The following is a 12,819-nucleotide window of genomic DNA, read 5'->3' as shown; positions in this document are numbered from 1 at the left end:
CTCGTCTCCAGGGATAGAAGCTGTGCCAAGTTTCAATCATTTCTCTTTTCGTTTTTGTCATTAGATTAACTGACCACACCAACACTAAATTCTTACTTACACACTGGTTGGCTTGGGCTTTATCTGGAAAGCTTGCTTAGTGAGCCTTTTTGTCTCTAGCCAGGTGATATTCTCTCAAAGAATATTTCTTTACTATAGTTAGCACCGGTAGCTACGTAGATTAGCAAGATAGCCTAATATTAGAATCCGTTACTGAAGTGCTTGACTCTGAGTAAGAACACACAATCTATTTCTCTTCTTTACTACATACAATGTGAACTTAATTAATATAACATTGTGTAACACTGTCCAGAATTATAGCCTACTACATCACAGGGTTGGTTAAATAACTGGTCGACCTTCAGATTCACTAGACTCTCAAGTTCAAATGTCTGATTAAAACCATGGTAGAAATGTGTTTATGCACTTGAGTGTTTCTGTGGAGAAATTACAGGTGTTCTGACAATGATCAGCCAGTAGGAGTCACTGCTGTGCAACTTTGTCATATGTACAACTAAATGGAATAACTATTCAAGAATATTATGCCATTTTGATTTCATCTTTATGTGATGTACTGTCAGTCTGAAAACATATGCTGTTGTTATAAATCCTAACTTTGGTCAATTATATTTTATGACACGTTTTAACCACTTTATTTTTTTGCCTCAAAATATTTTTTGATATTTTCACCAAGTGTAACCTATTTTTTATTTGTATCAGTTTTGTAGTGTGTTTGAGTCTATACGCCCTCCCCACACCCCCACCCAAAAGCAAGTTACAGCTTCGTCTGTGTTGACCCTCATGTTGTCATCATAATGCTGAAGGATTTGGGGGTAAGGATGTTGGATTTAGTACCGGTGTCATGATATTCGATGCATGCTCTTAAGTATTTTCTGATGGCTCCTTTTTTTCCAACGGTGTATGTCAGCATGAAAATGCTTATAACGACAACTCTGACTATGAATATAATAAAATTTGATGTTGTTTTCTACATTATCTGTTTTATTCCAAAAATGTATAAGAAGATAAATCACACATAGCCACTAGTTTGATTGATGAAACTAGTCTTTATTTTGTCAAACAATTTCTCAATTTTGGGATGCTTAGCCTACACAATACTTTTAGGCACGAATGTTAAATGGCAATAAATAAAGGAAGAGATTGCAGTAGAGAGAAACGCAGAAAGGTTATCTTGGAGTACGCGGCTGTGGCAAGTGGGAAGGCCCGTCCTCGAGCTCCTTGACTTTGCTGCCGCTCCTCTGGCGCTTCCGGCGCGCGCGGCGGTTCTTGAACCACACCTGGGGAGAGAGCAAAGTCAAACGTTAGGCCTCGATCACGGCGGACATTATGATCATGTTACATATTTGAAACATTTAAATTGCACTTTTATATTAAGTTCTTACCCTAACGGTCTCTTCAGTGAGTCCTGTGCTCCCCGCTAGTTCGGCGCGCGTCTGAACGTCGGGGTAGTCCGTTAGTCCGAACAGCTGTTCGAGGTGCTTGGTCTGGCTGTCGGTAAAGACGGTGCGCATCCTGGCCCTCTGTCTTTGGCTTGCGGCTTGGCCCAGGTAGTGAAGTGATCCTAAGGGGAAAAAAGACTGTCAAATCACACAAAAAGCAGTAGCCAAGCTTATTTGGGTCATTCCTGGCTACTGACTTTTCAATGTGCTAAACTTTGGGGAAAAGTTTTTTTTTTTTAACATTATATCAGGTAGGCTAATAAGCTTAAATAACATGTTTAACCTTCAGGTAGGCAACTAGTATTGGCAGAGCTCAAGCTCTTAAATAATAGCCTAATAATTATGGGTCGATTTTTCAGACATGGACTATGAGAGTTCCACCCTGCTAAGGACATAGGCTATAGGCTAGTCCTACATAGGTAGCCTATTGCAAAGGGTTAATAATGTAAACATTCAACAATACTCAGCTTTTCTATACTATGCTACTATGTCTACTTATTTATAATTATATTGCAAATGTTTCTCATTGAAACTGAACATTAGCTTTGGGGACATGGAGTGTAGGACATTGGAGTGTAGGCTATGTGCCTAAAAGCGTACAGCAATTAAAAATTAAATATGTATCTTCATTAGGCCTATATGATTTATTTTGTGTCAATGTTATAAAGAAGACCTCAATCTATAATAAAAGCCCTTCATTATAAACATAATTGGATTAATTTCGAGTAGGCCTAAGATTAATAAATAGGCTATTTCCTGAGGACAGAAAAGTCACCAATAGCCAGGATAACCCATTTGTTGAATTTTCTGGTTTCAGTAGCCTAAATTGTATCAAATAAAAGCTTAGGACTATGCCTGTTATTAGCTTACCTCTTTCGTTGTTGAAACTCGTGCGTAGTAAGTTGGGATAATGGATTAAATCATGATGATAACGTGGATAGTTGTATGATCCATATCCCAGGTAACTGCTGTTCAAGTCGTGTGGCATGACCGGGACCGGCACCATGCTCACCGCAGTCAGAGGCCTAGGCATAGGCCTATCATAGTTCAAGTTTCCGTTAAATCCGTTTGAAAGGCCTCGGAGTCTGTCGTCTGGTAGATACCCAACATTGTGCAAAAACTCGGCGCCAGCAGGAAAAGACGGCCCAACTTGAGTTCCTAGGATGTGATCGATGCTGAAGTTGGAGATTTTTGTCGCTTCCATTCCACAAGTGCCAAATTCACTCTCCAAAAACTAGTCTCTGTATGGTCTGTCCTTTCGTTTCCAGTTATGGGTCAGTCTATTAGGCTAGGCTACCCTACTGTCCTCTCATGAGTCTACAGTCTCAGACTGAACCTAAGTTTTTATAGCCTAGCCTTGTCTACTCAACCAGCCTACTATCACAACAGTTTACATGTAAGATGCCAGAATTAACACCTCATTAATATGTAATTACCATTCACTTGTACTCAAAGGAAATATCAAAGTGTCCATCATGGAGAAACCTGTTTGAAGCTGACCACCTCAAACGCACAGGTCGAAATTGAAAGGACTTATGATGCCTTTGGTTCAAGAGATAATGACTTTGATGCATCTGAATCAAAAGACACAAAAGTGATGTGGCGGTATTTGTGTGTTAATTGATTTGATTCTAACAACGGTGATGTCATTGCACTGGGCCTAATGTAGGCTTTTCCGTGATCCCGAGGTTCAGTCTAGTTCATTTGCCATGTTGTAGCTGTAGCCTATGATTTCAAGCATTGGTTGAACATGTGCAATTATGACTGGCATTGATTAAGTCGAATCGAAAATGTTTACAGCGGATATTTGGGAGAGTTTTTGATTTTGCACAAGGGTCATCCTCAGAATATATTAAGCATGGTTAGTTTTAGATTACCTTCAGAATACACCAGCATTGTCACGTATCAAGTACCTGGTGAGGCTACTCGGTGTGCTCTTGGAGAATATAAGTTTAAGTTGGTTAACTAATCATTTGCTAAACTCGTGTAGGTCTATAAACTATTTTGGTACTCATACTGTAAACTGTCATTAAACTGGTCGTTCTTACATTAAGCCTATTCACAATAGCCCATTTATGTAAGGTCTTCTGAAAATATGCCGCAGGTCTCCTTATGACCCCCAGGTGGAGCCATTCTCAAAAAAACAAAACAGTTTGTTTCCTTTGATGATCAGCTGCGTAAATAGGACACCAGCTCAAATGTATCTCCGCCACCTAATCAACCACCAAGGGGAAATCAGTGAACGTCCAGACAGTGAATCAATCATCCACTGATACCAGCGGCCCGGAGTGGCTGCATCCCTCGAAACGAAAAACGTTAGTGTTTGACTGATCCCTACGGTAGACACGTTCCTGTGCGGAATCATTTCCTTTGATCCGTGATAGTCTACTGGATGGCACATGTCATTGTATGTGCCCGACGCATCAAAGCCAAACTAGTGCGCCATGTGTATTGAATCAATTATCGACCTATCCCAATCAAAATTGGTTTTGGGTTGACATGATGGATTGAATATAAAGAATGGATTGAATATTAACTAACATGTCATTCACCTTTGATGCATTGTAGTCTAGAGGATGTTATGTTATCCATCAAAACAGGCTGTTCATTCTACCGGGCTGGGCCTGCAGGAGGCAGTACATCCCCGTTAGGGAAGGGATGATCTAGACTACTGTACCCTAATAGCATACTAGACCAGCATAGGCCTACTGCTCACGAAATGAAATATGTATTTATTTCAGAGGGCGAGATGTGATGACCCCACACAGACGGATTCTTTCTTCATATAGCCTTTAACGCTGATGCATGAAGACCTGATTTGTTCAAATAGATTGACAGATCCCTTGATCTAATATTTGTAGGGTACATTAAAAGTAGGCCACCACACGTATTTCCATTCAGTTACGCGTTTATTTGTTTATTTATTTATTTTAAATCTCTCTCTCTCTCTCTCTCTCTCTTCAGTTAAGAACTTAACAGAAGACTTGTTTGATGCTCTTTGGTATCAATGGTGTGGTGCTTTACAGCACGTGGATCTATATGGGTCAGTACGATCCTCACATCTGGATACCAACCAGTCCGAGGTGAGTCTCCCCTAAAGCTCAAAATCTCTAAGATGACCATCCTCTGTTCATTGATATACAGCTGTTCATTGATATACAGCTGTTCATTGATATACAGCTGTTCATTGATATACAGCTGATAAGCTGATCTCAGATCTCAAAGCCTTGGGATAACCTGCAGTAGGCTACTGTCTCTTCCATGTGTCCACGTGTGATGGATGATATGAGATTAAAGAGAGGAACTAACTGTTGTGTCAGGTGCTAATGGTCTCAAACCTCAGAGGGACAGATCAATCACTCCACTCTGATAGAATTCCTGTGAACCAACATCAACACAATATGTCTGCTGTGGGAAACACCATCAGGGTCCCTTTGTGCTTCTACAGTAGCCAACTGTAAACGGGTCATCATGACCAACTTTAATAAATCATAAAGGCTTTATCAACATTTATATGATAACAACTTTCACCATTACTCTAGCTCACCTGCCTATGTGTGAAATGTAACTTCAGAAGTTTTCTATCACTTTGATGACAGAGGAATCGTTGAATGCAGTAATATTCGTTTTGTCAGTCTTTGTAGTGATCCATTTAAAATACAACTGAGACTGGGAATGCTTATGTCATCCTCACATGTGACCACTGACATCACTACAGTACAGCCTATGCATATGGATGAGAGACAGTCTGCTTTGCCTTCCAGAAACCCAGTATTCTCGTTTCTGAGATCAGACCTCTGACAATATTTCTGTGTCAATTTAGTGTACTTCTGCTCTGAATGATTTGGACAAACATTGCCATAACAAGGCTGACATTGTCATCATCGCTCCACTATATCGTCTCGTCTGTCTGTCTGTCTGTATCTCTGTCTGTCTGTCTTTATCTCTGTCTGTCTGTCTGTCTGTCTGTCTGTCTGTCTGTATGTCTGTATCTCTGTCTGTCTGTCTGTCTGTCTGTCTGTATCTCTGTCTGTATCTCTGTCTGTCTTTATCTCAGTCTTCCTATCTTTCTCTCTGTTTGTGTGTCTGACTCAGATGATACACTGAGAGCCCCAGAGTTCTGGCTCTACCCCAGCCATGACCTCATTCTCTTGGAGGGAAAGAAGAAAAGAGAGAGAGAGAGAGAGAGAGAGAGAGAGAGAGAGAGAGAGAGGGGGGGTGGGGGGGGGGGGACCCTAAATGGAGGACAGAGATAAAATGTCCATAATGTTCCCATCATCTTCAGGGACTTTATCGTTAAAGTTGATGATCAAGATAGAGGAAGTCCTCCTCCACACACACACACACACACACACACAAACACACACACCCCTCTGAATCAATCACTTAACCAGCTCAAGGGACCGCTCAGACTGACAGACATCATCGGCTGCATCTCAATAGCTCTTCAGTCTTTCCTCCATCCCTCTCTCCCCTCCTCAGTACTCACCCATGCTGCCAAAGGGATACTAAGGATTCATCCTGCTCGGCCACTACTAAACACCTGGCATTAAAATGTGTCTCGTATCCAGATTGTATCTAGATATGATTTAACCTGATTATATTTACACCTAGTATTATTATGTGTGAGATCCGATTGAGATCAGATTTGCTCTATTTAGCTGAAACAACCGAATGTCACATTTGGTTTAACGTTGCTGTACGTGGATTGAAAACGCATCTGCATTTACACTTTGGGGGGGGTGCGGAGCTGAGCTCAGATATTCAGATATTACCTGGAGGACACCCTGATGCCCTTCAAAAGATTCAAGATTTCTTTATTTGTCACATGTACGTGTACAGTCACAGTAAAATGTTGCTGCCAACCCCAAGATTATGCTGAAAAACAGATAGACTCCAATACTCAATTTACAAATTTCACAATAAGTACCATTTGTATACAGTATAAAGTAAGGATAAGAAAGATAGATATCAGTCTGGATGGATTATGTACATGCTATATATGGATATGAGTAAATAAATAAACAACCGGGGGGGCTAGGGTGAGTTATGTACAGTACATGCTATAGCTACTGTACCATAAATAATTGGGTATATACATTTGCATTTGGTTATGTTATGTGCAGTAGATATTCTATAGACTACACTAGATGTTCTAGATTAAGTCATTCAGGTGCTGGATGGCTTGCAGGACAAAGCTCTATCTGAGCCTCTCTGTGATCGCTATGTGATTGCGGTATCTCTTCCCTGACCGTAGTAGAGAGAACAGTCCATTTCCTGAGTTTCAGGATCCTGTTGGCCTTGATCTTCCATCATCCTCGAGGTGGGGGAGTGGCCCCCCACAAGGCACGTTCGGCTGACCGTACCATTCTTTGTGTGGAATCTTCATAATTCTATTGCCCACTGGGGTCGCTTTGGTGGAACTTACCCTAAACAGCCAGTCAGGTCATCAGGATGGTAAGTGGGTCACCCTGGTCAGGAATGCTGGAGAATGCATAGGCTCTGTCAGCCGAAGAGCAATAGGCTTATCATAGAGTAAATGTTTTTTTCAGTTATACTTTCAGTTATAATTTTAGCGGTTTAAACAGATGTCAAAGGGATTCATTGCTTTTGGTTTAACCTCCCACCACCTCCAGAGTGCGAATAAATGAATGTAGTGTCCGTGGGCCTGGCACTGGGACACAGCTCTGCTCCTCAGCCCTCTTACATAACAATTAGTCTGTAATGAAAGATCCACTGTGTCTGCTGTCTCCCTGTGTGAGGCTGTAGTACCTAGCATGGACAGCAGGTCGTGATATACAGCATACCCCCACCATGGAAATACCCTCCAGCATTACATAACACCCAACCCCCCCTCCATTCACCCCAACCTGTAGAGCTGTCGAACCACAAGGTCGCTTCATCTGAGCAGATTTTGAATATCTTTATCGTCATGTTGCTTTGTTCCCTACATTATTAGTAGCCTATTAAATTCAATGTCTTCTTCTTTAAACCACTGAACAAAAGATAAGGTCCCAGTCACTCAAAAGGCAGCTGGAGGAAGAATTAAGGATTGTGGCACGGCTGCATATTTAAAAATGTCAACATATTTCGACCATGCAGCTGGTCTTCATCAGGGCATAACAAGGTGCAGCGGGTTCAACCCTATACACACTAAGAGCACATCAGCAGTGCCCGGTAGAGTGCAATGTCATTCAATCAATCAATTATACAAATCTGAAACATAACAATGGAGCAACTGGATATAACAGGACATATGACAGACCACAGGTGGTGAGAATAGGCAGCAACACCTCATCCACACTGAACATCAGCACGGGAGTCCCACAAGGCTGCTGCCTGAGCCCCAGGCTGTTCTCACTGTACTCCCACGACTGCTCAGCCAAGGACAGCCGTAATCGAATCATCAAGTTTATGGACGACAACACTGTGATAAGCCGGATCTCGAAGATGATTCATCTGAATCAGTCTTCCACCAGGAGGTGTCAGACCTAGTAACATGGTGTCAAGACAACAACCTGACCCTGAACATTAGTAAGACAAAGGAGATGATTGTGGACTTCAGGAAAGGAGGAAAAAGACTCCCCCCACCCCATCATCATCATCGTCATCATCATCAAGGAAGAGGAAGTGGAGAGAGTGAGCCACTTCAAATTCCTAGGGTGTCACGGCTCCGCCGCGCCTGCCTCGCCGGTCCATTTCCCCCGACCCTGTCCCTGCCTCTGTCCCTGTCTCTGACCCTGTCTCTGCCTCTGAACCTGTCCCTGTCCATGTCCCTGTCCCTGTCCCTGTCCCTGTCCCTGCCTCTGAACCTGTCCCTGCCTCTGTCCCTGTCCCTGTCTCTGACCCTGTCTCTGACCCTGACCCTGTCTCTGTCCCTGTCCCTGTCTCTGTCCCTGTCTCTGTCCCTGCCTCTGAACCTGTCCCTGCCTCTGAACCTGTCCCTGCCTCTGTCCCTGTCCCTGTCTCTGACCCTGAACCTGACCCTGACCCTGACCCTGACCCTGACCCTGACCCTGTCTCTGACCCTGTCTCTGACCTGACCCTGTCTCTGACCCTGTCTCTGTCCCTGTCCCTGTCCCTGTCCCTGTCTCTGTCCCTGCCTCTGAAACTGTCCCTGCCTCTGAACCTGTCCCTGCCTCTGTCCCTGTCCCTGTCTCTGACCCTGAACCTGACCCTGACCCTGACCCTGACCCTGACCCTGTCTCTGACCCTGTCTCTGACCTGACCCTGTCTCTGTCTCTGTCTCTGTCTCTGTCTCTGTCTCTGTCTCTGTCTCTGTCTCTGTCTCTGTCTCTGGTCATGGTTTCTTAGGCAGCACCTGGCAGGGAATCACACTGTGCAATACTCAGATAGACATTTCACTGAGACTGTACACCGTACATTACATGTGACAAATAAAAAATAATCTTGAATCACACACACACACACACACACACGCGTTGTCATGACAGTATGAGCAGCCAATGAGGGGCCGCCACGCTGGCTTCCCGTCAGTCCTTAACGTTTCTGTCAGCGGTGCTCTTGAACGTTTCGCCTCACTGCCGCTGCGTTACCTCCCTAGTTGATGAACCTGACCCCTGACCTCTCACCCCTGTCAGGATGAGGCCCGCGGCCTCTTCACCTCCACGCCTCAGTGGCCACCGCACAATCCCCACTGTTCCCCTCCTGGCCGAGCCAATGAGAGAGCCTCTTTGGCTCTCTCCCCCTCCCCGCCCCGCCCTCCTCCTCCCCCCTTCTGCATAATTGAAGGAGAGAGGACGGAGAGTAAACCCACTCTAATGCATAATTATAGTGTTTTTGGTTGATAATTAGCAAAGGGTCTAATCTATTCAGATGTGCTCAGTGGGTTATCTTCAACGAATGCCCCCCCCCTCCCAACCCCCCCAAACCCCATTTTGTTAAAGAGATATTTTAGTTTGGGGTTTAGAGGGGGATCGAGTGCTATAAGTGTAAAATCTCTCCCTCCCATTCCTCCTCCTCCTATCTCTCTCTCTCTCCTAGTCTCCACCTCCAGGAAGACATCTGACTGAGCTACTCAGGAAGACACCGAGGCCATCATCTCACACTCTGATGTATAAGCCTAAATCCCTCTCTCTCTCTCACACACACACACACACACACACACACACACACACACACACACACACACACACCTACTTTCTCACCCCCCCCCCCCCCCCCCCCCACACACACACACAGACTCTCCCTCTATGTGTCACAGACTTACATATGATGTGCCTATTCTACAGTGTGTGTATGTATGTGTGTTTGCGTGTGTGTGTGTGACCTCACCCTACCAAGGCCTCTTCTTTGTTAGTGATCAGACTGGGTCTCTTCTCCTCGGAGGAAGAAGCTGCCCATTAGTCCACTGTAAGATTATCCTCCCAATCTTCACTAATTACACAAATACAATTACAAACAGCCTTTCAATGTCCGCTGTTTCAGTGTCGGCACCGAAGCGTTGTGGACAACGACGGATGTAGCCTACAAGACCTAAAGCATCCTTCTGCAAAATGCAAACGGCACTAAAGTGATCTGGAAGATAGTAGCCTAGCCTAGGCCTACTGTATGAGGCTAAACATTTTTGGCAGCTTTGCTGAACGGCTATATGTTACAGGATTGCCATTAGAGGTTTTTAGGCAACAGTGTGTTGTGTTTTGTTTTGTTGTTTGCTTAAGTGCTGCTTAAGTTTATTTGCACCCGGCATTTTTTTTATTTTATTTTTTTTGCACCAGTCGTCACTGCAGCCCTGTCCTGCTGTTCTAGTCTCAACCCTGCGTGAGACCATGTGGACACCAGGGGCTTTACAATCTAATCTTACTTGGTTGGGATAACAGATTAATAGTCTTTCTGAGACTGAGGCCTGTAGCTAATGTGAACAGCTTGTGTGATTGCCTGGAGATTGGAAGAACATTATTTTACACAACTTGCATCATGAAATTATAGTCTTATGCAATTTTCCTACAATCTCCTTTGAAATACCGTCCTTATATAACTGGCCTACAATTCGCCTTCATTTGAACAATTGCGTAGGGAGAAGAGGCGCAGCATAGACCAACCAGGCTACGGTATAGGCGACGATGCATTTATGCAAATTACCCTGGCATATCAGACCGTGATTTCGTGATTACAATGGAAATAACCTCTATAACTAATAAAATAATTTCTGAAAATGCCAGCCTGTCAGTCGGTGACTGCAGAGTTTCCTCTTGTTTAATTTATCAGAAATTGAAACGTATATACCTGGTGCACTCATGACCAGCGGGTATTTTAAAGGTGTCTGGTTTCCTTTTAACATTAACAAACATTGTTTGTAAGGAGCAAATATAGGCTGCCGACAGACAGACAGACAGACAGACAGACAGGTACTGTAGTATATGTAATGTAGCCTACTATGAAAGCGGATGTTTACCGCAGATGAGCAGAGCGAGCCGAGTTTGGGTGGGTGTGGTTTTGAAGAACCTGTGACAGGTCAAGTTACCTGTTACCTGCTGGCTTGCTGAGTTTCTGTGTTCTAACCTGGGAGGAGGAGGCGCGGCATATTGCTTTTCCAACGTATATTACTCTCATACCAGCAATTTGTTGCAAGGATTTTTGTTATGCGCATGGAAAGAAGCTGTAGCTGCGTCAGTTCCGTTTCAGTCCTGTAACGACGCAATCCAACGTGTAAGTTATTCGTTTCTGTCTTTAACTATCTGTTACCGATCTGGAAAGAAAGCTTTGCCTTAAAGGACAACATTAACCTGTCACTGTATCTGAAAACATACTCGGAACCCAGCAATGCGTTCCTCTGGAGCGCCCAACAGGTGTTGTTTTTAGAGACTACTGATGCAATCTTAGGAAGTTCATAACGTGTTATTTTCACCCAAGTGTTTTTAACAAGGAACCGGTTTCTGTGTCTGTCTGGCGGCCTGCCGTAGTTCAGCTATTTAACTGCGTGTGCGTAACTTGTAGACTGTATGCATGACTGGCTGTCATCATGCCTTCAGGTTATTACTTTTGAGGGATCTCTCTCTCTCTCACACACACGCACACACACACACACACACACACACACACACACACACACACTCAGTCACTCCTGTTTCACCCTAGAAGGAATTGAATACTCTTCACCCATGTATGGTTTCACAAGGTGGACAATCCAGTCTCTTACACAATTGAATACCTATTCGTTACTTACAACTACTACTACTATATTTCCAACAGAGAGCTCTTGCTCTCTCGCTCTCTAATTTCTCCTGCACTTGTGTGTGAGTGTGTGTGTGTGTGGTGTTCACACATCCATGTGTGTGTGCATGTGTGTTATTGATATTACACCCATCCAGCTAACAAATCCTTTAATCGTCCCAGTTTCAACGTTCCTCTCCAGAGCTCCTGCAACCAGAGAGAGAGAGAGCTCTCTAGAGAACAACCCTGAGAGAAAGAGAGAGAGAGCAGATCTCTAGAGAACATTCCTGAGAGAAAGAGAGAGAGCAGATCTCTAGAGAACATCCCTGAGAGAGAGAGAGAGCAGATCTCTAGAGAACATCCCTGAGAGAACGAGAGAGAGAGCAGATCTCTAGAGAACATCCCTGAGAGAAAGAGAGAGAGGGAGAGAGCAGATCTCTAGAGAACATCCCTGGGAGTGAATGAGAGAGAGTAGATCTCTAGAGAACATCCCTGAGAGAGAGAGAGAGAGAGAGAGAGCAGATCTCTAGAGAACATCCCTGAGAGAGAGAGAGAGAGAGAGAGAGAGAGAGAGAGAGCAGATCTCTAGAGAATATCCCTGAGAGAGAGAGAGAGAGAGAGAGAGCGGATCTCTAGAGAACATCCCTGAGAGAGAGAGAGAGAGAGAGAGAGAGAGAGCAGATCTCTAGAGAATATCCCTGAGAGAGAGAGAGAGAGAGAGAGAGAGCAGATCTCTAGAGAACATCCCTGAGAGAAAGAGAGAGAGAGAGAGAGAGAGAGCAGATCTCTAGAGAACATCCCTGGGAGTGAATGAGAGAGAGAGAGAGAGAGAGAGAGAGGTTTCTGTATCCTACAGTTCTGGCCAGCTAGTCCTCCCTATGGGTATTTAAAATAGGTCTTATTACCAGAGAAAGAGGGAGTGGGTTTCATAGAGCAGCATATTTATATGATGATACAGTAGATACAGTAGAATGATGGAGAAACTTGGAGGGGCGTGATTGGGAGGCATGGCCACCACCATCTGAACCCGAGTGATGTTTTGTTGTTGGACTTCTGTGCTAGTCACGGTTTGTCCATAACAAACACCATGTTCAAACACAAGAATGTCCACAAGTACACCTGGCATCAGAACACCTTAGGCCGAAGG

General features: G+C 44.1%; 1 protein-coding gene across 1 annotated transcript in view; it reads left to right on the top strand.

Annotated features, from left to right (window-relative positions):
* Nucleotides 1-10,958: 10,958 nt before the first annotated feature.
* LOC311313024 (nesprin-2) overlaps nt 10,959-12,819 on the top strand; it is a 38,407-nt gene continuing 36,546 nt past the window's right edge. The window contains exon 1 of the mRNA XM_084443046.1: nt 10,959-11,168. The gene's annotated coding sequence lies outside the window, so the exon portion shown is untranslated. The remainder of the gene's footprint in view (nt 11,169-12,819) is intronic.

The sequence above is a fragment of the Borostomias antarcticus genome, assembly GCF_949987555.1.
Source record: "Borostomias antarcticus genome assembly, chromosome: 1".
NCBI lineage: Eukaryota > Metazoa > Chordata > Actinopteri > Stomiiformes > Stomiidae > Borostomias > Borostomias antarcticus.
Note: the sequence above shows the minus strand (reverse complement) of the source record. Positions and strands in the feature narration are given on the sequence as shown.